The 26,889-nt window shown below is 38.4% G+C and overlaps 1 protein-coding gene across 3 annotated transcripts in view; it reads left to right on the plus strand.

Annotated features, from left to right (window-relative positions):
• The window catches only part of asic2 (acid-sensing (proton-gated) ion channel 2), a 360,784-nt gene that overhangs the window by 143,974 nt on the left and 189,921 nt on the right, over positions 1-26,889 (plus strand). The window lies entirely within an intron of this gene.

Below are 26,889 nucleotides of genomic sequence, written 5' to 3' on the forward strand. Positions count from 1 at the left end.
CCACCCATCTTACACTCTCCGGCACCATAGTGAGAAGGCTTTCACTGAAACACACAGTCACAGCTTGATGTCAGTGTGGTGTTTCTGATCAGCCCTGAGATGCACTGCTCTGCTCCACCTCTTGCTCTACCAGAGTGCTCCACTAGATGGTAGAGCATAGTCAAGAGTGAAACAGCAGCTGCTAGAGGATGGAGATGCTCTTGAAGTGCATGTGTGCTGTATGTCTTAGGGTTTCATCAGATTAAGCAGCTTGTTATTTTAAGACAGAGTAAACATTTGCTTTTGTCAGTCCTTCTCTGTGATCCCTCTCATTGTCACAGCTTCGGGGTGAATTTGGTTCAAAGTCAACTGTGATTCACATGTGATTGGTGGAGTGTGAAGAGTTGTATGTGTGTGTGTGTGTGTGTGTATAAACCTCTCAGTGTGTATATCTACCTATTAACACTTGTCAGTTGCTCCTGTGGCCCCTGTGTTTGCTGATATCATCCTTACTGGGGCTGCACTCCTCAAAATGGCTCTACCAGGTATGAGGAACATGAGCAGCAGCAGACTAACAAGATCTTGTGGGTTAACTGCATAAAAATAATTGATAATGTTTTTGTTTTTTATAAACAACGCAGGTACCTGGGGTTATTTGCAAAGCAGGAAGATCAAATAAATTCAGCTTGTGTATTCACTTGTGAATTCTTTCACTTGCATTCTGGCAGCCAACAGTTATGACTGCATTGTGTTCAGGATATTAGTTTGGCTCCAACACAGCACGCTGCTGCCTCGACGTGATGACGGCTATCATCAGGGCAGGAGCGAATGTGACAGAGTTGTTTGAACTAATTGCTTTTATTTCCCAGCTCATGCCGTGTGTTAACCAAAATTGGTTTAGGGCTTCCATTTTGCCTTAAAAGTTGACCTGCTGTTGACTTCTGTTTTGTTGGACAATGTTTTAAATAACCGTTTATGAATAGTTTGTCTAGTGATAACAGGGTGTGCTTGCACAAAGTCCCACAAAAACATCAACAGAAAATTGTCTTGACGTCAGCTCAAATTGGCTTCAGGAACAGATTTTTGCAACAGAGCTGAGGTAAAATAAAGGCATTACCAGTAGTTTTTCTCTCTCTGTCATATTTCCTGTGTTCCAGGCTGAAAGTTACAGGTTTTCAAGGTCCCTAATTTACACAAAATCCTAAACTGAGTTCAGGGCTGTGTTGTTCAGTCTAATAGGTGTTCATGTTCAGCACAATCAGGCAGAGCTAATTAGGATAACAATGAGTACTTTACCAGTGCTTCTGCCTGCTAAAGGTCATTTACTCTAATCGAGCCAGCTGCTGGAGAGACAATGTTCTCACCTGACTAAAACAACAAAAAATTATAATATGTAAAAAGATGCTCATTCAAAGTGGTTGCAGTAGTTTTAAAGCAGCATCATCATTATACCACCTCCTGGGCCACAGATAGGTGCAGCCTGCCCATTCTGAAGTGTTATGGGTGTGATACCAACTGATAACTGCCATTTAATGGGTAATAATATTCAAAACTATTGGCTTTAACAATGAATAATATCTATGCCAGGTGTTTCAAGTCCAAGGTGACCGCTTCAGATGTCTTGTTTAACAGTCTGAGACCCAGAAATATTCAATTCTCAGCCTGAGAAAACCAGAAAGCCATGATATTTTTACATTTTTGCTTTGTGTGGCAATAAGTGATTATCAAAATAGCTGTTGATTGTTATTCTGATGATCATGTAATTGATTAACTGATTGTTGCAGCTATTTTTCTAGAAACTGATTGATCCAACCTCAGTAGTTCAGACCATAGAGCGCTCCAGCCACACACCAGGCGGGAGCTTAATTTGGTCCTTTGACTTTGTTAGGGAATTCATGTTTTAAGGATAAAGCTTATAAAAATTTACCCTCCAGCAAAGCTGGAAGGTCAGTCTGGTATTGGAAAAATAAAGATGATACCAATTTAAAACTGGCTTTAAGGCAACAAAGTTGTAGAAAAATGAAGACTGGCAGGGAATCAGTCAGACACTGTGTTGCTGTATTGTTATTATTAATTTTTTTGATTCTGTATACAGTAGTTTGGAAGTGGGGAGGAGGAAGAGGAGGAGGACTTCATCAGGTTGAACCTCAGACTAATCAATCCTCATAAAAGCAGACATGATGTCAACATAGGATGTAAACCACAATGGTATAGCCATATGGACACACATAAAAATGCAATCCATCAGGTGGTAGTGTGATACTGATGGTGCGCTAGGGAGCAGTGACCGAAGCTGTGAGAACATTTCATTTGGCCTTTATACTCCATAGGTAAAGGAAAAAAAACAACCTTGTTTTGTTCGCAATCTGGCCATTTTCCTGTGTAAATGCTTTTTTTTTTTTTTTGGCTGCTCTAGAATGAACATTCTCACCCTAGTTTTTGCTTTGGCCTTTGCTTCTGTGTCTACAGAAAAGGAAAAAGATATGCATTTTTAAAAGCATATTGCAGTGCTGTCTGAAAGCTGAAGAAAGGCCAACTTTTCTTGCTGTTATCACATACACACATATACAAGAGCTTAGGAGCTGCTAGGGGGAAACTCACTCTCAGCAGCAATCTGCTTGATAGGGTATACCGATAGTAAGACATTTAGAGGTGTTCACATGTAAATTCACTGCAGAGTCAGCTCCATTCAGCACACCTACTCGGGCAGAGTCATTTTCAGTAGTTTGAATTTGTTTTCACTTCCGCAGGCATGCATTGGTAAGAGAGATTTATTGTTATGAAGAAGGGAAAAGAGAAGGGATGATCCCTGCAGCAATGATGTGACAGATCTCAAACTGTTCTCTGACCTGTCCTATTTTCAGTATTGTTCAAGCTCAATTTGAAGTTACATAGGTGGTTGACTTGAATTTGTTATTAGTGAATACATTGCAGCTCACAGTGTACCTCGAATTTTGGCGTACTGATAAGTGTTGTTGTTTCTTCTTCTTCTTCTTCTTCTTCTTCTTCTCGGAGTCCTGAGGAGAGGTCTGTTTTTCCTGCCTTTGCTTTGTGACTATGTGCAAGCTGACTTTTTATATTAGTTGTTTAAGCGTGAGTGTTTACTCTGGGAATATCTGCAGACACGTTGGCGGCAGCTGCTGATGATCCAGGTAACGATGAAAAAATAAAATGACTACCACTTTAGAAGAAATGCCTCTCATCTTTGTTACAGTCTTTACTCATCTCTTGCAGACTCTCTGTTAGTGATGATGATGATGACACTTTATTACAGACTCAAGGTCCAGGTTCAAAACAAATAAAAGCAATAAAAGAACTGTTTAAAAACGAAACAATAAAAACAGAAAATACATAAAAAAAACCACATAGTGGTTGAGTGGCCCTTAAAATTTGAGCTTACATAAAATCTGGCTCTTTTTTTTTTTGACTCAGGATAAGCAAAGATGAACTGAAGCCTATTATCCTCTCCTTTACTCCTTTTCTATTTCTCTCTCATTGCCTCCTTCGCAATTTTGAGAACTGCGATTTACTACAGCCTGAAAAGCAGAATGCTGAGCTTGTCCCCCGCTGTCTTTAAAAAATCTCACTCTTTCACTGTACAAGGAAAAAAATACAAATACAGCACGACAAATGAAGGTGGTGAAATGGAAGACAAATTTGTCAGGCTCATAATACAAAATGCAACAGAAGCATCAGCTGGACCGCCTCCACACTATGTGTACATTAATTCCAGAGGTTCTAATTGGTTTGACAATTTAGAGCAAGGAAGGATGGAGCAACACTTGTAACTGAAAAGTGCTTATGTTCAGTAGCATTTTATTGAATCCACATCCATTTTTGGATCTCTTATCAAATCTAATGATGGCTAGCTTTAATTACGTTCATGCGAGTAATTAACTTAAACCCAGAGTCATATTGATCTATAATCACCACAGGTTTCAGTAGTGGCCTCATGAATGTTCACAACCTGTAGCTGCAACCTGAGCAGCTGCTCAAGAACTATTTGCTTCAAATAAGGAGGATCCCACTGCATATCAATTAAATTGATCAGCTTCTTAGTATTGATATGACATGCTGCAAAAAAGCAAAACATGGCCAGTGTTGTGTTGTACATACAGTATACTGTAACATAGTATATTATCAAGAGCTTGGGATGTTTTGAACATGTTAAAACATGTCTAATTAGAGAGATTCTCCTGCATTTCTTGTGATACACTTACCTAGGTCTGATAGACAATTCACTTGTTATTTGTAGAGTAGTGCTAAAAAGTGATGTTTTTTTTAACTCACAAATCATCTTTGGCTAAATAAAGACACCAGTTTGCAACTACTGATATGATCCGAGACTGGTGATGTCATAAGCAACAGGCAGCGGCAGCTAAGAAGTGAGAAGCCTAATGATGCCTAAATATTCTCTATATTGCTTTTTCTAGTTATAAATAAGGAGGAATGACAAACAACTCAATGAGAGATTTGTTAGTGTAATGTTAATGAATCTGCATATATTGGCCATGAGAACCAACAGTGGGGTAGGCTATTGGAAACCAGTCATGGTGAATTAGATTTACTTCAGAGATTGTGGCATTGAAATGTCTACATTTGCCTAATATGTTTTCCCCTCTGGATGTCAGTAAGTGCACTTCCATACACCTGCACATTTTCAATTTGCACATAAAAAGTCACCAGTGAAAAATAGAAAATGACAGTATGGTTTCAAGATTTCAAAATGTTGCATAAATTCACATTAAGTCAGAATATGCCAATGAAGGAATATCTTTTGTGTAGTCTGTTTTGTATCAAAAGTACTGCATTGTTTCACATTAACACTCAAGTGGCAATGAGCAGATTGTACAAAAAAGGTTTCTATATTCCATTCCTATATTGTTTTGTAAATCTTTAATACAAAATCTGTATACTGTACCTGATTGACATGCATACTGTTTCACAGTTTCCAGCTGCTTTCCATCTGAACGTTATATGTATTTCAAATCAAACCTCAAATGCCTTAATTCAAACTGTGATTGTGTTATACTTGCATCATGTTCAATTTCTGTTACATAAGCTTTGTCCTGGAGGCTAATGAGAGTGTAATGAGCAATTTTAGGCCTGCACGTGCTGAAAATCATTCTTTTTCTTCTTTTCCTACGATAAGATCTAACACTATGCCATCAAGTGTGTTTCAAATTCATATTTCATTTTCATAGGAAGTCCATTTGCGTTGCCAGTAAAATTTGTTTGGGCATGAGGTATCTGCTGGTAGCCTACATTCCAGTGTGCAGAACAGTCAAATGACCTTAAACTCTCCCTTATCTTCCACCACAAAAGCATCTTGCACCATATGATTGTTATGTCCTGTCATTCGGTAGCTTTTCCACACTGGAAGCTGCAGAAAAAACTTCACACTGTTTTGTTTCCCTGAGGAGGAAAACATGAAGATTTTTGGAAGGGAAGGTGATGTCCGGTCGCGTGTGTTTACACGTCATGTGGAGTCTGTTGGTTCACTGGGTACAGATTTGTCCTCAGGCCTGGCATGAGTCCAGAGGAGAGTCTCTACAGATAGCCAGTTCTTTGAATGGGGAAGCTGGGATACTGTGAGGTGATACAACCATGAGCCATGTTGGATGTTGATTCATGAAATTATTCTAGCAGCAGGCAATGGGGAGAGCTGATTTAGATTTATCATTTAATTGCAAACAGTGACTCTAAAACATAAATCTACACACCTATAAGCATTGTTTTTGTATATCTCTCACATACACATGCATATGTATGAATACAAATAGGCATCGCACTGTTTTTCAACTTGGCCTCTGTGCGAAAAAAAAAAAGCAAAACAAAAAAACAACTATAAATTCTTTTTTTCAAATAAGCTTCTTGTCCACCATTCCCTGCAGCGTTACAGGAAATAAAAGCTAGAAATCATTGAGATTCCTAGTCTTTGCAGAGCAAAAGAGGCCAATGAGCCAGTGAATAAATAGTGTGCTGCAGTGACTGCCACTTTGACTGTTATTTACAGTACATGATTGCTATCTGTGTGAAGAGTACATTCAGAACACAAATACGGGTCTTATGTGCATAATTCATACTTTGCATGGTGGGTGGTGTTTGGGAAGGAGTCACACATAGGATCATAGAGAGTGTTGTTTAAAAACCCAGCTCCTTATTGACCACTAGTGTTTCAGTTCCAGCTCAGCCTCTTCCGAAAGCCATCAGCTCTCTAATGAAGTGACGCACATTGGAATTGCAGCCATTCAATACACACTCCCGCAGTGACCCTATATGAGTTTTCCTCTCTGTCTCCTACCCTCCCACTCTTTAATTTCCGAACCGAACTCTGTACTCCACTCTTTCTCCATCTATGCCGAGGTGTAGGGTCCTCTGCCACTCGCTTGCTTACACTCTTGTAGATTAAGGGAGCCACAGGGGACAGCCATGAATGAGGCAAGTGGAGTACATGAAAGGGAACAAATGCATCTAATACTCCAGCTATGTCCATCCTGTCTCTCAAGAGGAGTGTGAGTTGGTGTTGAACTAAATGGTATGATTCAATTGGTTCTGTGTTCCAACAGTAGCCCTGCCCACCCATGCCCCAAGGCTTTATGTGCCTTCCACTTCCACTGAAATGTGGGTGCAAACGTGCCATTTGAGAGAAGTTGTTTGGTAAAGTGTGGCTTGTATTGGAACCCCATAGAGAGGGGTGATGATTGAGGTTGATGGGGAGTGGAAGAATAGCAGCATTCGACTCAGCCCCGCGAGGCTGTGTGGTTGACTCAGCCCACACTGACGACATCATTAAAAGGGACAGATAAGGAGCCCCAGGATAGAAATGTGTCTATGTTTGTTGATGCTTGTGAGGCACACATACTTGTAGAGGCCAATGAAGGTTACATACTTTATTAAACACTGTTTGCTTAGCATAATACAGCTACAAATATTTATATATCTTAATTCTCCACATATCCATCTGCTGTCTGCTGTTTTCCAGGTCTAGGTTATTGGGGCAGCAGTTTAACCCACCTGTTATGTTCATTTCTCAGGAACAGCAGTGATGTTCCTGGGTTAATTTTACCATTGCAATCACTATTTAGTGCAATGGTGTTCTTTACCTCTCACAGATTATGGTTCAATGAGAATAATGCACTTGTTTTTCATCAAAAATGCATGTTAAAACTTTTTTTAATGAACATTGGAAAGACCTACATATAAAATACATTATTTTTACGACATTTTTATTTAATTTTACATTTTGAAATCTTTTCCTTTTATGAAGTGATGTTGATAAATTAAGAGACACCTCTTCTGTTCAGGGTCGAATTGACCTGAACAGTATCTTTGTAATATAAACATGGGGGGGTTGCAAATATGTGAAATGAACCATTTTCATTTTATATGTTGATTACACCTATTAAGCCAAGCAGAAGAAGTTTCATACCAATAAAATACTTTATTATACTTAGATTTTTTTTTTTAACTTTACAATGCAACACAACAGGAGAGCTAAACAAAATACTGTAGCTTAGACATGCCTACCTGAAGCTTCCACTTGCTGTTCCTAGGGGTTTAGGGAAATATAATAGTTTATCTTGCTGCTCCTCGAGATCTTGAGGGGTCTGTTTATTAGGTGTGGAGGTCTATGTATGAAGTGCAGGCGTCTATGTACTAAGTGTATGTCTTGACGCTCTTTACGTGGATTTCTGTGCCTCCACGCTTGTTTTCAGGCTAATTGTGCCAATAGATATTGAGAAACAGTTCTTAATTAGTTCAGTGTTATACATGAGGATACTAAAAGAGTTCAGTTCATTGAACATGCTAATTTTCCATGAATGGTAAACTGAAGGGATCATTATGCAACTAAATAACATGAACATAAGTTTTGTTAACGTGCAGGGAGGTGAACTGAACAGCAAAGGCTCCTTTCAGTATTGCACTAAAACAAAACTCAAAAGTTTTGTCACAGTTCCATGATTGCATTGAGACATTTTTCAGTCACAGTATGGCGAAATTACAAATGTCAATGAATGAACAGTGAATGAAAGTAATGAATGATGAATATTTGGTTGATCATCACCATCTATATGGTAGATGGCGTTGTGGTTCTGGTGATTTTCTTAGCATTGTTTTAGGCAGTGAGAGTTTCTGCATTACTGTATTGCTGCAGCCTCTCAAGTTCTCTTCTGGTCTCTTTTTCCTTGTTGATATAGGGTTCTGTCTTGGATTTCTGGTAAGCCAGCTGTTTTCTTGTCTCATGTAGCTCTTGGCTAAGTTGGATTTTCCAGTTTTGTTCATTGTAAAAGCCATCTCTCCCCCCTGCTCAACATGCCATGAAGCCTCCTGATTTCTTCATGAAGTGCTTCACAGTCCATGTTATACTGATTTATGGAGTTGCCTGTCTATAGGGTCTATAGTATATGTCTGAATAAATGCCGTCTGTATTGGTTATCGGTCGGGCTTTCTCTTCCTCACACTGGTTTGTCACAAAGGTTTGAAGTAGTGTGATTACCTGGAAGGCTACAGTTACTGATAAAGTATGGACCCGATGATGTGACACACACCAAAATTTATATTTATATATTTTTGATTTGTCATTGGATACACAACTGACATATTTACAACTGGCCAAATATTAGTACAGCACATGGAGAACATTTTCTGGATAGATTGTAACATTTAAGGTACAATATTTCAATTTTAGCATAAGAAAGGTCAACTTAAATGCGATTAAATGTACCCTGTGGCCACCATAGTGGTAATGAAATGAAGTACATTATTAACCTTGAAGGTGCTACTTCACACACAGAACACCTGGATGGCTTACTGTACATTAGCTGTACAATTTCTTGGGGAGAATCAATTTCTTGTATTTAGAATCTCTATTTAATATTCAATTCAGTTCAAGAGTCATCCCACTCTTTAAACCACTCTCCTGGAAGTAAAATCTGTAACTGTTATTTTTCAGGTTAACCCAGGTCGATGTTTTGGCAGCAGAAGCACAACAATCTCACCAAGAGTTTAGAAGGAAGTTCTGCCCCTGGGCAAAGCACCTGTTCTACGGTTTCTGCCAATACCTTTTTGTATGTGTGTGTGTATGTGTGTTTGATACTTTAATATACTATGAATATATTCATCCATCTGTACCCTTTTTGTGCCTCCTGGGTGTTGGCTGGGTGGGCAGGAGAAAACACTGGAGAGATTTAAGTAATGAAGGGCAAACATGACATATATTTAACCACAGGATGCAATTCCCAACCTGTCATATGCGTGGTTATTGTTGTTTTCAGGCTTGTTGCTACATTGCACCCAAGGTGATATTCCAGCCTGCCCAGGCCTGCAAAGCATGGTAGGAGTGTACTATGTTCCACATCCCAGGGCATGTGTGTCCTTGTTACATGAGTGTAATATTTAGTCATTTGCCCTGCATCTGTGAAGGTGAGAGAATATGTGGAATAATATTTTACAGTACCTCAGCTTATAGTCGAGAATATCTCTACAAAAAGACCATTCTGCACATGTATTGGTTTATTTCAGCAGTAAATCTGATATAACAAATAATAATAATTCTATGTTTGTGTTGGCCCGTTGTATTAACATTTAGTCTCCAATTCATACTTTCAGCACTTTATAATTAGATCCACTGGTTTGTCCTGTCATTAACTTAACCTGACTTGTTCTCTGTGCAAACCAGCTGTAAATGACAAACATTCTTGTCATGTGTGCATGAAGCAACACAGATGCCTTTGTCTAATTGGCACTGAAAGAATATACACTTATCCAGGACTTTACAGTTATAGCATATACTGTAGGGCCATTTAAAGGGACAAATTGCCTCTTCTACATTTCTGTTTATGTACAGCTTATGCACACATAATACAGTCTGCTAATGAGCAAATTTTGATAGGTATGACTTCATTCTGGGTAGAGCTTGCTTATTTACCCATGCTTCCAATCTTTGGTCTAAAATAATTGCCTGCTGGCTTTAGTGCACAGATATGTTGTCTGTTGTCACTGTATCATGATGGTCCTTTTTATAGCTCTGGTAGGGATCAACATTTGTAGGTTATAAGTTACTGTATCATTCTTCATTGATACAAGAGTTAGAGCTGCAGGAACATTATTTGGAATGGCCATATTTGTCAGTGAAAATGATTCTATAAAAGGGCAGTGGCATGTAAACAGTCATGAGACTGGAGCTGAAAGTACAAATACATCTTTTGAATAAACTGTGCACTTATTGTCCTGTTGGCATCAAAGCTAAGGTAACAAGAAATCAGGTTTGCTAAGTGATTGTTAGCAAGCTTGTTAGCTTAGAGAGCTTTTACCCTCTCAGTACTGTTTTATAAAATAATATTTACAATGGTGAACGGAAAGCCAGGGGGGAGCTAGCATGTAGCAGTTCACCAACCAGCCCTGAGAGTAGTCATTACATCCCAGAGCTGTTTCAGTTTCACTAACAGCAGTATGGCAGTGGAACAGTGGGCTAAGCAAGGGAGGTTCACATAGCACAATGGAGAGCACATTCCGTTCATGCAGCAGACATTCAAGAAATACAATTGTGTGATTTGAGTAATGGGGGGCCTGTGCCCTAGTAGAGCTTTATGTCTAGCAATGCCTCTGGACTCTATAGTTCCTCATTAGAAATCTCTTTTCACATACAGCAAAAGGAAGTTAATCTGAAGTTCTTTTAAAACAGGTTCAGTAGTACATAGAGTAGAGTTTGAGCATGGACTGAAATTTGTGTATTTGTGCTATAAACTAGTGCAAAATAAAACCGTATTGGACTCCAACTATAAAGTGGTATCATAATGTGCAAGATATTTTATTTAGATGGTTTGCTGCTTTTCCCTGAGAGTCTTCATAAAAAACAAGAGTTTTATTTAGCCTGCGGCTGGAGAATGGTGTGAAATAGTAGAAGGTTGGGAACTAAGTGTTATTCATTCAAATAAATGTTGGAAGCTGAATTTGCCCCAGTGTTGCTTACTGTACATACAGAATTCATTATTAAAAGGATGTCTCAACGTTTAAAAGTCTTGGAATCATTTTAGTAAACAAGGACAGTTTTCAAAGTCAAAGACAATAAATTGCCTACATCTGTGTCAACACTCTGGAGCGAATCCTTGTTTTTAGTGGCACTGTAAGGCAGTTTTCCATTATGCCAGCTATTGGTGAAAAGCTGAGGTAACGCAGAAAACTGGAGAGAAATGAGAAGTTAATGGAAATACTGAGATAGACAGTAACGTGCCTTTTTTTCTACAGTGCACCAGAGGTGTTAAGGCTTTGCCAGATGAGGTTTGGCTGCTGACAGGCAGTGCTGTCATAATACATCATCACTTTTTCTCACAAGCAAATGACAATGATCCATGAAAAAATAATATCCAATTCTCTCTGTCCAAAGAGAGTAAATGATTAATTCCTAGCTGGCTGATTGCACTGTGCACAGCATGAGTTCTTTGGATTTTGTTCTCTCAAAGGCTGCGATGCTTGCTGCATAAAAATACACATTTAATTTCCTTCTAAAGTACTTGTTTGTGACTTTGAAAATGTGTAGCTCAAAACAACAGACATGCCTTTCAGAGCTGGTTTAATTCAGATTTTAGCACTTCAGATTTTCTCTTCAATTACACACAATAGTGCAACAGCTTCTAAATTTAGTTCAGTGATTCATGCATAAAGAATTCCATGGCAAAAAGAGATAATATGGATAAGCAGTGTGAAGGAGTTATTATGCTGGGAGCATTGACTGTTTTTTGTAGTGTGACAGAAGTGGATGTCATTTGTAAGTGAATTCTGTCCTGTTTATGCAGCAGCAGCAGCGAGAGACTAGTGCTTCTTCCAGGAGCAAACACCTTTTTCCTTCCAGGCCACCTGTGACTGACGCACATCATCAGTTTTCATTGCTGAGTTACAGTGGCAAGAAAAAGTATGTGAACCTTTTGGAATTTCATGGTTTTCTGCATGAATTTGTCATAAAATGTGATCTAATTTTCATCTAAGTCAAGAGTACTGACGAATATAATGTGCCTAATATAACAACACAAAAGAAATTTCATGTCTTTATTGAGAACAACCATAAAAACCTCATAGTGCTAGTGGAAAAAGTGTGTGAACCCTTGAGTTAATGACCTCAAAAAAGCTAATTAGAGTCAGGTGTTAGCATACCTGGAGTCTTGTTAAGAAAATGAGTTTGGAGGTGTGGACTAGAGCTACTTTGACAGATAACCACTCAAACCTTTTGAGTTTGCTCCACACAAAAAGAATATGCTTATGTGAGCCATGCCTCGCCAAAAAGAGCTTTCAGGACATATATGATAAAGAATTGTTGATTTGCATAGAGCTGGAAAAGGTTAAAATGATTGACTTTAAAAATTCACCAGTCTACAGTTAGGCAAACAATCTACAAATGGAGACACTTTGGGACTGTGGCTACTCTACCAAGAAGTGGGTGCCCAGTCAAAATGACCCCAAGAGCACAACGAAGACTCATCACTGAGGTAAAGAAACAACCCCGAGTGACAGCCAAAGATTTAAAGGCAGGATACCACGAAGGAAGGCACTGCTTGGTAAAAAGAACATTGCTGCACACCTGAAGTTTGCGAAAGAGCACATTGGCACTCCACAGCGTTATTGGCAAAATGTTTTGTAGACTGATGAAACTAAGATTGAACTATTTGGAAAGAGCACGCAGCACTGTATATCATCATAAAATCATCATCCCAACCGTAAAGTATGGTGGAGGAAACATCATGATTTGGGCCTGCTGTGCTGCATCAGGGCCTGGCCAGCTTGCAATCAGTGAGAGGAAGAGGAATTCCCAAGTGTATCAAAAAATTCTTCAGGATAATGTGAGAATGTCTGTACATCAGCTGAAACTCTGTAGAAGTTGGGTGATGCAACAGGACAATGACCCAAAACACCGAAGCAAGTCCACAACAGAATAGCTTCAGAAAAACAAAATCCCCCTTTTGTTAAAGATGTCCAAAATTCACAAAACTGGGGAGTAGGAAAATTTGTACAGCACCTCAGATGCAAGATTTTTCACTCAAAGTCACCAGTGTTTATTGACAGTGAACGTCTGTATGCATTTTTGTGCCTATCCATGTAGTAGAAAATATTCTAGAAGAAAAGTCAGGGGAGCACCATAATCATTTGGATGTGGCACCAAGAATGTTGTTTGTAACAAATTTTATGGCAGTTTATCAAATTATTGTCGAGAGCTCACCAAAAAAATAAAGTAAAAAAGTGGTACCAACAGCATGGTGGTACTGTGAAGAACAACATCGCTGAAGTCCAGGGACCATGACTACCTGCACAAAATTTCAATATAATCCATACAACAGTTGTTGAGATATTTCAATTTGGACTAAACCTGGAGTCACACAGCTGGAGTGGTTAAAACATAAATGCTAGCCTTGAGAATTAAACAATTGAATCAATTGTAAAACTTACAGTGGGAAAACTGAATGAGTGCAGTTTATGAACATCACACAACAATATGTTGATTGACTTAGTCTTGGTTACGTGATGTGGGTAGTCGGTATCTTGGTATGGGTAAAGAATACAGTATCACAGTCAGCCAAAGACAAAAAGGAGAACAAGGCTGCGTAACACCAGAGTCATAATCTGAAGAACAGAAGGACGATTAGCACACCCTTAATCATGATTACATTTCCCTATTTACTACCACTGCAGACATTTGTACAATCTTACCATTTTTTGTCCACACAGTCTGAGCCATTTCCCCAGTTACCATAGTAAAAATTACAGCTTAATTTGTGATCGTTTTGTGTCTATGGAAAATCAGCACTTCCACCAAGAAATCTTAACAGCAATCTTAACAACATCTTTTGTGTTTTTCTGGGGCCATTGAGTGAAGGCCAAATCCTTGAGGGTGTGAAGACTTCATTGATGAAACAAAGACAAGAAAATAGGCCCCTGATTAGCTCTGTCTCTCTGGCTTTAGGCTCTCATTTGCGAGCTATTCACAATCACTGGTCAGCCCATTCTTGTTTGAGTGTTTGTCGACTCACGGATGTCAGACAGGGTCAAGAGCAGTCACCTTGTTGGAGGGAGAAACAAAAGAAATGTATTTTTATCTCTGTTGGATTCACACCTCTGAGGTGACACAATCTAAACACAACAACCGTGGAATTAACCAATAAACATTATCAAGTTAACATGATTTCTGGCACATTTAAAATGCAACTGAAGAGCCCATGCTGAGGTTTAAAATCAACTATTAATTACAGTAATAGTATATTAGCTGCTGGGTGTTGCAGAATAAATGAATACTATTTTAATATTCTTTTGACTTTCTTCTTCTAACCAGAATAATGACACAAAACCAGCCAGTGTACTGTAATTATCTTAAAGCCTCTGTACTTGACACTGAATTACTTAACACATTGCTCGAGTGTGTATGCATCCCAACTTGCTGATGCGCAGTCAAGCCACTCGCGGCTATGTCTTGACAGGGAACTTGCCTAACTTGTCTATGGAGTAACGTGTTTGAGAAAATGTTCTTTATTGGAAAGGGTAATACTCTGCAAATATTAATATGCTAATAAAAAATAATGCCTGGATGAGGTTAGGTTGTGAGCAAAACTGGCTTCTTGCTGCAGGAATAGTTGAAATACGTGTGTACAACTTTTGGACAATATTGTATCTTTTTTTTTTTTATCCAGTGTTTAGTTACCCTGTGGTATTGTACAGGTTTGGACCAAACATGACTAAACCCAGATAATGAGGACTTTAAGATAATATAATAGCTGTAATGTTTTCTTCCTTGCTTAAAGCTGGATGGGAGGAGAAAGCAACACATTTCACAAGTTGGTGCTAAGTCTCCTCAAGGAGTGATAAATATTCACACTCCATGAAAGACTTGTGTTAGTTACAGCACATGAGTTATTGTATTGAAGCGATTTGTTCCCACAAGCTTTACATGGAAGCAAAGTAACAGACAACACAGTACCGTCTTGTCACGCATAATAATGTTTAATGTCTGGTCCCCTTCGCTTTCAGAAACTAAGACTTTTAAGTTTAGTATGCTGCACTTTTCCTCACTGTCTTCATCTGTTCTTCATAGTCTGATGCCTTTGTTTACTTGCTAGCAGCAAATTTAAAAATGCAGTGGTAGTCAGTGGACAAGCGTGTCATCGTGCATACACTGATGAGGTGAATCAAAGTAAATGCCATGTTCTCCTTTTATGTCTTCTGCTCTCTATGGCTCGCAAACAAAAGTAAAGAGAAAAGGGATTTTCACATTGTGCTCATTGTCCACACATACCTTCCATTAGTACTGGAATCAGCCAGTCATCATAGGGGATAAAACCGTCAACCATCTCCTGTAACATCTAAACAGAACAGAGAGGAAATCGTTTTTTTCCTCTAGATTTTCTACAAGAAGAGGCAGAAAGTTGTATCATCAGTCCAGCAAGTATGAAGACAAAAAAGCCAAACATGTACAATGGCTACGTCAGTATGAAACAGACCTCTTCCAGCGGAAACTCAGTGGTGGAAAAAAGAGACAAAAAGAGACACAGAAACCCACTTCACAAAGAAAATTGGTTTTGAACACCACTGACAGGCAGAAGATATAGAGGGGAAGGCCATGGGACAACTAGAGGATTCTCACCATTTACTCCTCCCTAATGGGTGACCCCAAAATCACCCTGCTATACTTTTGTATCCTGTCCCTTGATCTTATTTATTAATACAGTATTTCATAAAGATGCATCAGCAAAATTTGTGTGTGTATTACCCTTTTTTGTGGCAAAGTTTTGACAGTGTTTGACATTTTGAAATAAACAGCAGTTTACAGTACAGTAGGTGTTGACCATAAATGTTGTGGTCACAGTAAACCGTCAAGTACGACAAATAGCGTTAAGTTTCCACAACATGAATTCCTAAGAATGCTGAAAACAGATATATTTGGTTGGTAAGTAGGTGGGGTGGCTCAGCTACTAATAGAGCATGTTTAGGGAGGTTGTACTGTTAATGGGTCACATGGTAAATTCAATATCATGTACATTTTCACAGTAATAATTTATTAGGGCTGTGACTGTTATTTCTACTGGTTCTTGTCTTAATGAACTGATGTGTTCAGTCTACAAAATGTCAGTACATACCACTCCCCCCAAATATAAAATGTCCAAGCTGATGTCCTCAGAAGTTTTGTTTCAGCTGACAAACCTTCCAAAACCCCCAAATTACTCATATGATATCACAACACCAAAAAATGAAATTGAAATATTTGATAAAAAAGAACATACTTATTCTATTAAAACTGTTACTGGCTGATTTTTTCTTGATCAGCTAATCGGTTGACAAATCATTTAAAGCTTTAAATTTCATCAGTACAAAAATGAAATTGTCATACTCACTGACTGCTTTGCCATTTTTCTCATCGCATAAAAAGCATAGTATAGTAGGACGGGCAGGTATTAAGCTATTTAAGCCACTGAAAGGCATTTAATGTGAAATATTTGTGTAGGGAGAGTTAACTATCAATGGGAGTCATTTTACAGCAATTGAAAAAAAATAGCAAAGTAGAAGAAGCTGGAAATTGACTGGTGAATGAAAACTGTTTTTGTTAAAAGAAACCCAGCAGCATAGTGATGAGTGTAACATACAGTATGTTGTACATATGCAAGCAGATCAAAAAACAGATACTTCTTACTAAAATATGTATTAATATCCCAGTAAAACTTGGAGAATGGAGCAATAAAGGTCTGCCTTTAGGTATTGTTTTCAAAGGCAGGCCTCTCTAGTGTTGTTATGAATAATCATACTTTGAGCATTCACAGTACCTTTCCTTCCTCAATGTATCATTGTGCCTCCACAGAAACCAACTATCTGGCCAGAGTCTGATAATTGAGCTTGTTCAGCTTGAGTACAGAAGATTTTGGAGAGTATCATTTAACAGTGCACAACAATTAATTAACAGCTCACTTACATGAACAGTTTTCCAAATATAGACCCTGAGTTCCTGGACCCTGACTCACACTCTCTGGATTTGGATTCTGGGTGAGGGATGGGTACATGCTTGGTTCCCACACATCATCTTCTCTCATTTTGTCTCTTTGAGAATTGTTGTAATGCTGCAGGAATACAGTGAGTCTGCGATGACGATTCATGTTTCCAACAGCTGCACCTGCTCGGTCCTACAGCTTTTACCTTCCACTTTGTACGACTGTCACATTCCAAGTTGCCCTCAGTTTTTGCAGCGATGCAAGAATAATATTAAAACAGCTTTGTAAAGGCCTTCTTGTGCTCTACTGCACAGGTGAAACCGAGTCTGGAAATTATTATTTTGAAAGTTTGAACCAAACACCGAAATCAGATTCTAATAATCTTTTATTGCTTTTTAAAAGCACGTCTGTCTACTTTGCTCTTGACTCTGTTTTATATGACCAAAACTCTGCTGTCACACTGGTAACTCTCTGCCCATATTTTGGCATTACAGCAGGATTTGAGGATGCCTATGAGGGGAAACATTCACAGGTATGGCTGGAAACAATGAGATGGTGAGGTGCCAAGAGGAGATTTGCAGTCAAAAATGTATGATGAATATTTCGTTGGAATTCCTTTCAGATGGGATTCAGCGGGGATTTGTTTTTCATTAGTGTTTGAATTGTCAACTTTCCAGCCTCTCTCTTCCTAGACAGGAGTCATTTGTTGCATTTTATCCACACCTGTGTGTGACAGAAGAGACAGGAAAGACTGAGCAGTTTGTTTCTACAGCGAGAACGACTGGCTGGACTTACTGATGAGGTGGCAGCGCACGGGGAGCATTAGACGATTTCCATGAGTGATGAACCAACCTCTGTTGTCTGTCGCTGAGTGAAAATCACTGTACTACCCACATTATTTGCCAGGATTTTGCCTCGTAAACATCACACTGATTTATTTGGCATGTTTCTGCATTTGAATAAGCCATGAAGCCGTCACAAACTAATGTATAATAGTAAAGGTTGGCTCTATGGCTGTTTTACATGCAAGTAATCTGGCTAAGGAGTGAGTGAAAAATTTAAATGTACTGTGTTTATCCACAAAGGTGTGTGTTTCTAGTGCTATGCTGGTGGCCAGTTTTCTGCCTTATTTGCAGCAGCATCACAATGATGAGAAACAGGAGTTTTTCATATACAATGACAAACAAATTCACGGTTTATTAAAATCAAAGAAAGTTACCACAAAGAATGGTGGTAACATTTTTTTTGGCTTGGCTGTAAAGATAAACACTATTCTAAATACAACAAACAACGCATGTCATGTTTGTAATGCACACCAAAAATAGCCAAGTAATGTTTGTTATACCAGCTTGTGATGGAATTCGTTGAATGAGATGGATACATGCATTCAACAGCTTTCCGTAAAGTAAGAATTATAGGGAACAAAACCTTAAAACTGACCGCACAATGTCTGGCAACATGAGAGAGAAAACAGGGGAGCCAGGCTGGATTTTTGAATATGATGAAGGAAATAAGTGCTAGAAAAAACCAAATAAATTTATGAGGCAATCATCATTACAGTGTAATGCCTTTCTAATTAAAATTGTGTAATTGACTTTTATTTCTCCATGGGTACTCCAGCATCTCCAAAAATGCAGTATTTTTGGATCAGATCTTATAAAAGAATGTCAAACATTGAGAGAGCATGTATGTAGGGGTGTGGGCCTGTGGGGTTTCCAGTTAAATAAGCAAACCATCTGCTTGGAAGCATGTGATGCTATCAGGGAGAATAAAAAACAGTCCAGCTGGTGAAAATTGGATTATGAAATATTTCTCACATTTTTGCAGCTGATTGTAATTGACTGAGCTGCTTGCATCCTGTATCTCTGGAAAAAGTATTGTTCATCACACAGAACATCCTTCTCTGACTCCATACTGTAAATTGAACACATGATCGATCATAAAGTGTAACCTCCTGAGCTCCCTCTCAGATCCTAATAGCATGTCTTTGTGTTCAGTTCATATTTTACGTAGCAGTCTTAACAATAGTCTGGATCATTTTGTTGTGTGAAACAATTGTTTACTTCACACCCATATCCACACCAGTCTGTTTTTTGTTTTTTTTTAGAGATTTTATTTTGGCCTGTTTAGTTATGTTTGCCTGCTATCCCTTGAAAGCTAGTTATTGTCCTGTGATGATGTCAGGTTTTAGCTGCTCTTATCTTATCAGTCATGGAAAACCATTGGAGCTCAGTAAGGTAATTTCTGCACAATACTGTACTGTATCTTCATTTTCAGTCAAGAAAATGAAAAATTAAGGGTTTTTGAAAGGCAATAATGGCAATGAAGTGTAGCACAGAGATCCTGTGTTACAGCCGTAGACCAAGCTGGTCACAGAAAATGGCCTGCCTCGGCACAATGTGTACACACAGGTCCCCTGTGCCCATAGGTGTAGTGCTGCCAGAGCGCACTGGAGCGATACTTCCTGCTTTTTTTATTTCAAGAGAGGGAAAAGAATATTTGCATAATCCGGTTGAAATTCATAACGTTTCGTTTTTGTGAGCACTTGAAGATTCAATCATCTGTAAAGCCTATGTGCTGCAAGAAAACCATTAAACCATAAAACCATGGTCTAAATTGTGATAATAAAATTTAAGGTGTGGTGATTGATTCACAATGTCAACTCCTGCACTGAGTAACATGCCAGAAAACATTCCATTAAAAATGGCCGGTAGCTGCCAGTAGCCTTTCAGCCACACTGCAAATAAGTTTGTAGCTGTTTTGCTAGCTAATGTTAATTAATACAAATGAATCATCAGTGCAGGCTACAGGTCCTGCGATAATATATTGTTACTGTTTTCTCATTAACTGACATGAATAGGCCATATAAGATTATCGCTGGCTATAACATTCACCCTCTGTCAAATAGCTACTAACTGTGATACTGTTATTATGCCACGCCAGAAAATTAAGTCAAGCATTTGATCATATGAGCAATTAAAGTTGAATGTATGTAAACTTGCCACCATAGGAAAAGTGTTTACATGGCCCTTGAAATAAGTGTTAACTTAACTGTGCATGCGCATGTGTGTGCTCCAGCATGTCAACACATAGCACTACGCCTCTGTCTGCACCACTTATTTAACCTATTCCAGAGTAACTTGGGGACTTCTGTTAACTTGGTTTAGTTCATTAATTTAGTTAACTAAGGCGTCAAGAGCTAGGTTCTTTTGAAAAAGGGCAGTATTCACATGAATGTATTATTGTTAAATAGTAGCTCATTCATGGTAAATAATAGATTGGGCCTCATCAGCACAAATAAAAAAACTATCTGGTGCCTGCTACAACAGCTCACAAAATTTGGTATAACGTGCATTAAAAGTTGCACGAGTTTTGATGTAGGGTGTGAGAGGTTTGAACATTTTAAGAGAAAAAGCTCTTTCTGTGCTGGCTTCAGAATGTTTGACTTAAACAGTGAAAATGAGCATTACAAAGGACTTGGTAAACACGGAGGAGGTCTTGAATTTGCAATTAAATGCTGTAAGCAAAACTGTAGGAATTTGTATTTAATAATGAGAAAGAAAAATACATTAATTGTAACTCCTAGAATGTTAGTGTTCATAATGCTAATTTCTATGGTTACCCTGTTTGTCTACTTCATTTAGAGCAATCAACCTGTTGTACCCGGTACGTTTTACCATACTGACTCTGAGAGACGAGGCAGTCCAAGTAACTACAAAATAGTGCTGATTTATTCCATGAACACAGGCAAAAATTAACATTACACGCTCAGGCATCTTGCACCTCCAAACTGCTCGCAGGTAGATGTAAGATGAAAGACCCTGAACCCACCAGGCCTATACATTATATCCCCTCGGTTGGGCTAGCCCCATACTACACAGAAACGTCACCCGAGACGTCTCTGTGGCCAGCTTTGCAGCTGGCCATAGCAGTAGCCAAAACATGAAGTAAATCAATGTGTGTGTGTGTCTGTTGATTAAGTGGTGTGTAACTAAAAACATTCTCACACGACCTCTAGTAACATGTCGTGACTTAAACATAAGAACATATTATGGCTAAGGCTACAGTTATACACATCATAATAATAATATTAAACACCCTGTCTGCTGACAGTCATCAACTTTTCTCTCCAGTTATCCTTGACCAGATGTACCCTGTAGAAACACATAAGCATGACTAAGCATTTAACAGTCTAACTAGACATCCTATCTCCACTAAACATTTCTAATACATAAAGTATCTATCCAATTTCTATCTGACTAAAAATACCTAACAAACCAGAAATAACCCTCAATGTGTCATGTAAGGTGCCCTTTGGGCCAGAGATTTCTTTCTTTCTTTTCCCCCACTGATTAATCCTTGAATATTGAGCCACATATTGACCCATTCAGCATTTTTGAAACTGTTTGTGAGCTGACTGCCTTTGTAATTGTTGCCACAAGTGGTCAATACACCTAAAAGTTACAATCAATTAATCTTTGTCTTTGAAGTGTAATCAATCTTGAATAGTGTGCAGCCCTCCACATGAGTCACTGAAATGTATTGCAATAAATAAATAAGCACTTTTTAAGGATAAAAAATAACATTCTTCTCAGTAGGGAGCTGACTGGCACAGAATGATGCTTTGGATTCAGTGCTACATTAAAAAGGAGCAAACAAAAGGTTGAGTTTCTTGTTTGTGTTTGTCTGGATATATTCCATAAAAGCAGAACAGAGCTCAGGTTGCATTTTGTTACATGTATTCTACTGTTGTATACGTGCACATCACCATTTCCCATCTTTTCAAAAAGCACCCTTTACAGAGCTCTTACCGGTCCAGCCCAGACGTTTGTCAAGCCATTATCTGTGTTGCAGTGTTAACTGGCTCCACAGTTCAAATACATCCACAAATAAGCATTAAACAGTTGGATGTGTCTCCTGGTTTGTTCGTTGGGGCACTGAGTTCACAGACGAGTGGAACTGTTGCACCCTTGTCTCGCTCATTACTGTAGGGAGAATGTCTTTTTAGATCCCTGTGGTTTCCTGTATTTTCAGGCAGTTGCTGTGAGCTGACCTGGTTTAGCCCTCCCTCAGAGGGGAAATGTCAGCTCCTACAGGCTGGAGGGAACAACAGCTCAGTTAGTTAGGGCCCCCTGATGAATTTGTGATGACTGTACTCACTCTGTGCAAAAGGTTATTAATATTAATGTCTTGAGATGCAACTGAACATTAATGCAGATACAGGCCACCAGTGCTTCACTCTTTGAATGATTAAATCAGAGTTAAGACTCTTTCAGACATACACTCCATTCCATTAATGTGACGGCATCTGAATGTAGTTGGAAGTAGCACCATTTATGTATCACTTTCAACATGGCTCAAGTCTGAACCCCATGCATTAATGGTTTGGCATGCACAAGATTACCAGCATACTGACGTAGGACATTATTATGCATACTGTTGTGCTCCTACCAATCATGATAGTCTATGTGTCTGCACAAGCCTCTCATGTTTCTTTGTGAGTTGCTCAGCTCAATAATAAACATGATTGTTTTTTGACAATGCCATAAACAACAGAAGTATGATAAAAAAAATATTCTTCCAGAACACACAGTTGTCTGCCATGTTGTAATAAGAAAACTATGGCAAAAATTATGCATGTACCATGGCTCTGTCCCCATGAGGATTATTGATGTAAAAGTGGCCTGTATCTGAATGACAGAAACAGTTTGATGAAGCCAGCAATATTAGCTATCCTGTGTCTGAAAGGGGCTTTCCAAATGCAGCTGGTGATTCAGTCAGTAGCATGTACCAGCAACACATTATTTTAAAACATTATTATATTTAATTAAAAATTATAAATGTGCAGCAGTGATGTCACTGGCTGGAAGAAAATGAAGAGCGCAGCCAAAGTTGCCCCCCTGTGTGTGTGTCTCATTTTCACACAGAATAAACAATTGGATTTTTAATAATGTATGGTTTATTATTTCATAGAACTAGGGGTTCAGTTAACTTTGACATGTATTTCAAATGAGCCACCCCTCTCTGAGTCTGTGCCCCAACCTGGCCACCCCATCCAAAATTTTCTAGATTTGTCCCTGCCACTGTGGTCCAGACTGAGCATCTCCACAATTTTAAAATGGATTAGAGCAAAAGTCTGGCACAGACATCTCTGGTTCCCACGTAATGAATCCCACCGCCTGTGGTGCCCAAGATAGTGGATGTGGTAAACTTTATTAACGCTGTCATTTTGAGCATGTTATCATGCTGACGGCATTTACTGTAGCTAATGTTGTGCCAAAGTGCAGCCTTCCAGAGCCACTAGCAAAGCTGTAGACTATTATTATCTCCATTTAAAAGAGCTTGAAGCAGCTAACAGGGCTCCACAGGTTACTCTCCTCTTGAGAGTAACCTGAACTACAGTTGTATTTGTTGCATGGACAGTATAATAAAATACAATAATGTGGCAACAGAAACTGCCATAAAAATTCTCACAGCTTAAGCCATACACTTGTAACACTAGTAGCCCTGTGGATAAGACACTTGTCTTACATACATTTATAACTGCAACATCCACAATTTGCCTCCAGCTGGAAACCTCTGTGCATGTCACCACCATCGCTGTCCCTCTCTGTTAAATAAAGGCAAAATGCCAAGAAAGTCATAACAACAAACTGTAGAGAAATTGCAGAGCTATAGTTTTTAATACCAAAATATACTGTTCCCAATTACTGTCACGAAACTCAGTCAACACCCACTGTACGACACAATCACAATAACTCGGTTCTTTTTAAAAAGCTTAAAAGCTTCTTAATAGTAGGATTATGGCAGGGCGGATCTTCAAAAACCTCCTGTGTAAGAGGCAAATGCATAAAGCCATTTATTCTGGTATAAGTAGCACAAAACTCAACAATGAGCATTGGAAAGATGTAATAAAATAGAATTAATCATCTTTCTTCACTTTTTGGATGGTAATATGCTAAAAGAAAATAAGAACAGCCACTTTAACCCACAGGGTTGGCTTCAGACTGTTTAATAAGGTGAAGAATGCCATGTGCCTTTGTGTGACATTATCTGATGGCAGCTCTGCATGGTGATGTGAAACCCATTTTGCAGACAGAGAGAACTGCACCTAAGGTACAAACACTCAAGCCTTTCGATGTTTCCACATTGCAAGATGATGATACCACCTAACACACTGTTCATGAACAACAAGAATAAGCCAAACTGCATCCACAGCTTCCTCAAAATGCAGATCTGCAGTACACAACACAGAAACTTTATGGGAAGTCGAGTGTCACTGTGTAAAAACCCTGGAGAGCTGGACACAGTATCAGATTTGGATCAGATTGTGTTGACAGAAATTCATAGCTCCACATCTTATTAGACACTTAATGTTTTTCTTTTTACTTCAAGATGTGTGTTTATTGGGACCTAAAAAGTAAACTGTTACGTGTTGGCAAGTCTATAGACTAACTGAGGGCATCATGGTTGTGTCACCTGTGTTTAGTGCTCACAGTTCGGGGGGGCTGAGTTTGATAAGTGTAGCTTATCTTCAGTAACTAACCATTCATAAAGATCGGCACACATGCTTTAAGTCTTTTACAGTTCAATGTTACATAAGTTGTAAGAAAGACAATATTAGCCAAGCAAAAAATAGGAAAGTCAAGATTTTTAACTTTTGAGTGGACATTCCTGACTATGGCCGTGGTCATCAAAAATCAAAAAGCTATAATGACTGAGTTTGTTGTTTATTGTTTGTCTAACAATTTATAATAAACAGCTTTTTCAGGATTAGTGAAATTGAAACTAAAGTCAATGTATCATTTTACACATAATCCAAAAGATATTTTAAAAATATGACACACATTTGGTTTTAAATACTGTAAATATTTATGACCACATTAGAAAGGTAATCATATAGGGGTTAGAAATGATAAATTACAAAACATGCTATTATTTTAAGGATATTACACATGCTGCTATTTTTCTGTTGTCTGAGGCAGAGCTAAGTGGCTGTTGGGTAAAAACCAAATGATTACATGCAAACACATCCTGAAGCTATTCCTGTTCAGGTCCTAATAACTGTTATTTGTTGTTGACAGGGCAATAATAACATGTGGTACTTTGCTTGTCAGTGATTGTTAATGAGCCTGTCCATTTTTGTTCTTGAGTTGGTAATAGGAAGGAGCCGTAATGCCATTAGCATATTCATATCAAAAGGCAGACAGTGCAGACCAGATAAATCGGCATCTATGTTCACATCCTTTTCTTCTGACCTGTTTCATTCTTCTGTCTTTATCTTGTTTTTCTTCGGATAATTGTCATCAGGTTAGAGCCATCCCAGTGCCAAATCTAACTGACACTGGTCCATTGACTGTCTGGTAAACTAGGCACTCCTCCTTTTACATCCAATTTCTGCCATTGCTTTAGCAGGAGATGTTCTCATCCTTGCAATGCTGACAGTTTCAGACATAGTGCACAAATAAACATTCAATCAGTTTTGATATACTAACAAACATATACAACAAACATATACAGGGTCAAGTGTATGGAGGACCAAAACTGCCATAATCAAATATAAAAAAAAAAAACATACACAGAAATACACAAATCTGCTTAATTTTATTTTTTTTCTAAAATACTGCATGAAATCTGAAAATAATATATTTTTCTTTTAGAGAAATAGAAGTTTTAGTTAAATATATATATATATATATATAATATTTACAAATAAATAGATAAGTACAAAATGAATGTATAAATACATATATTTATATTATTACAATAATTCATTCACATATTTATGTGCGTATGCATATATTTATTTATATATCTATTTATTTAGCATTTCTTTATTTCCACATTTATTTCTATTTCTATTTCACTGACTGTATGCTAATAATGGGGCGTGTTTTTGCTCTTCAGATAAAAGCAATCGAATCACCCCAGACTGGCTGCCTACTGCTCCACACTCCAGTCCAGTAGGTGGCGGTAATGGACCATTGCACTTGGTTGCCCTTCGCCATAAAACCTGAGGACGAAGATGAACTGACTTGCAGTTATGCACCAAACAAACAGGTGGTGGCGGTAATGCACCAAAAGCTTGGCTTGTAAACCGCCATTAAAACAACAATAAGAAGAAGATGAACCGACTCGCGCTAAAGCTGTGATAGACTAGTGCTTCCTGTGTACACGATGGCAGCACGTCACTCAGTTTTTGAGTTACTGCGGCAAGCAGCAGACCGACTCAATGAGCTTGAACCTCGTGAGTTTAATGCATAGAACGGAGGTTTTGGTGTAATATTATTGGTTGTTTGCGTACGCTCACATCTCTACATTTACAGCAACTTCGACCACAGGGCAACAAGGAGTAGCTGCTGAGGCAGGAGCACGAGCTACTGGTAAGGGAACATTTTTGAGCACAATAAATATCATTATGTTGTAGTTACTCACAACATAATGATATCTAATAGCCCATTTCTAATTTTAGACAAGTTCTGCATTGTTGTAATGCTAACTAACCTATAATTAATAACTAGTGCCCGCTAGTGCTATGCTGTTCTAATAAAAAAAAGACCATATGCATTGATTTCAACAATGCAGCTTTATTCTATGTGTTTCTTTCAACTCATGCAAAACTTGTCACGAACGGCTAATGTAAGCACAGATTACTAGCAACATGTCGACTGTCACTACATGAACTCAAGTTATGAGGGAGGCAAATCAGGTTTAAACCTAATCTAGATGTCAGAATGAAGAAGCCATCACAAAGTATGTTTAATATAGAGTTCTCACAAAAAAGATTTAACCTTGCTAATATGTTGTATGCTTGATCTTGCATTTGATAAATTTGCTACATCGCTGAGCTATTTTACTTGTGTGGTGTAGAAGAGAATTATTTATGTAGAGATACTGCTTGCAAACCAATGATGGTAAGATGATGTCATGGGGTAGGACTGGATAAGTC

Source organism: Monopterus albus, unplaced genomic scaffold (assembly GCF_001952655.1).
Source record: "Monopterus albus unplaced genomic scaffold, M_albus_1.0 scaffold70.1, whole genome shotgun sequence".
NCBI lineage: Eukaryota > Metazoa > Chordata > Actinopteri > Synbranchiformes > Synbranchidae > Monopterus > Monopterus albus.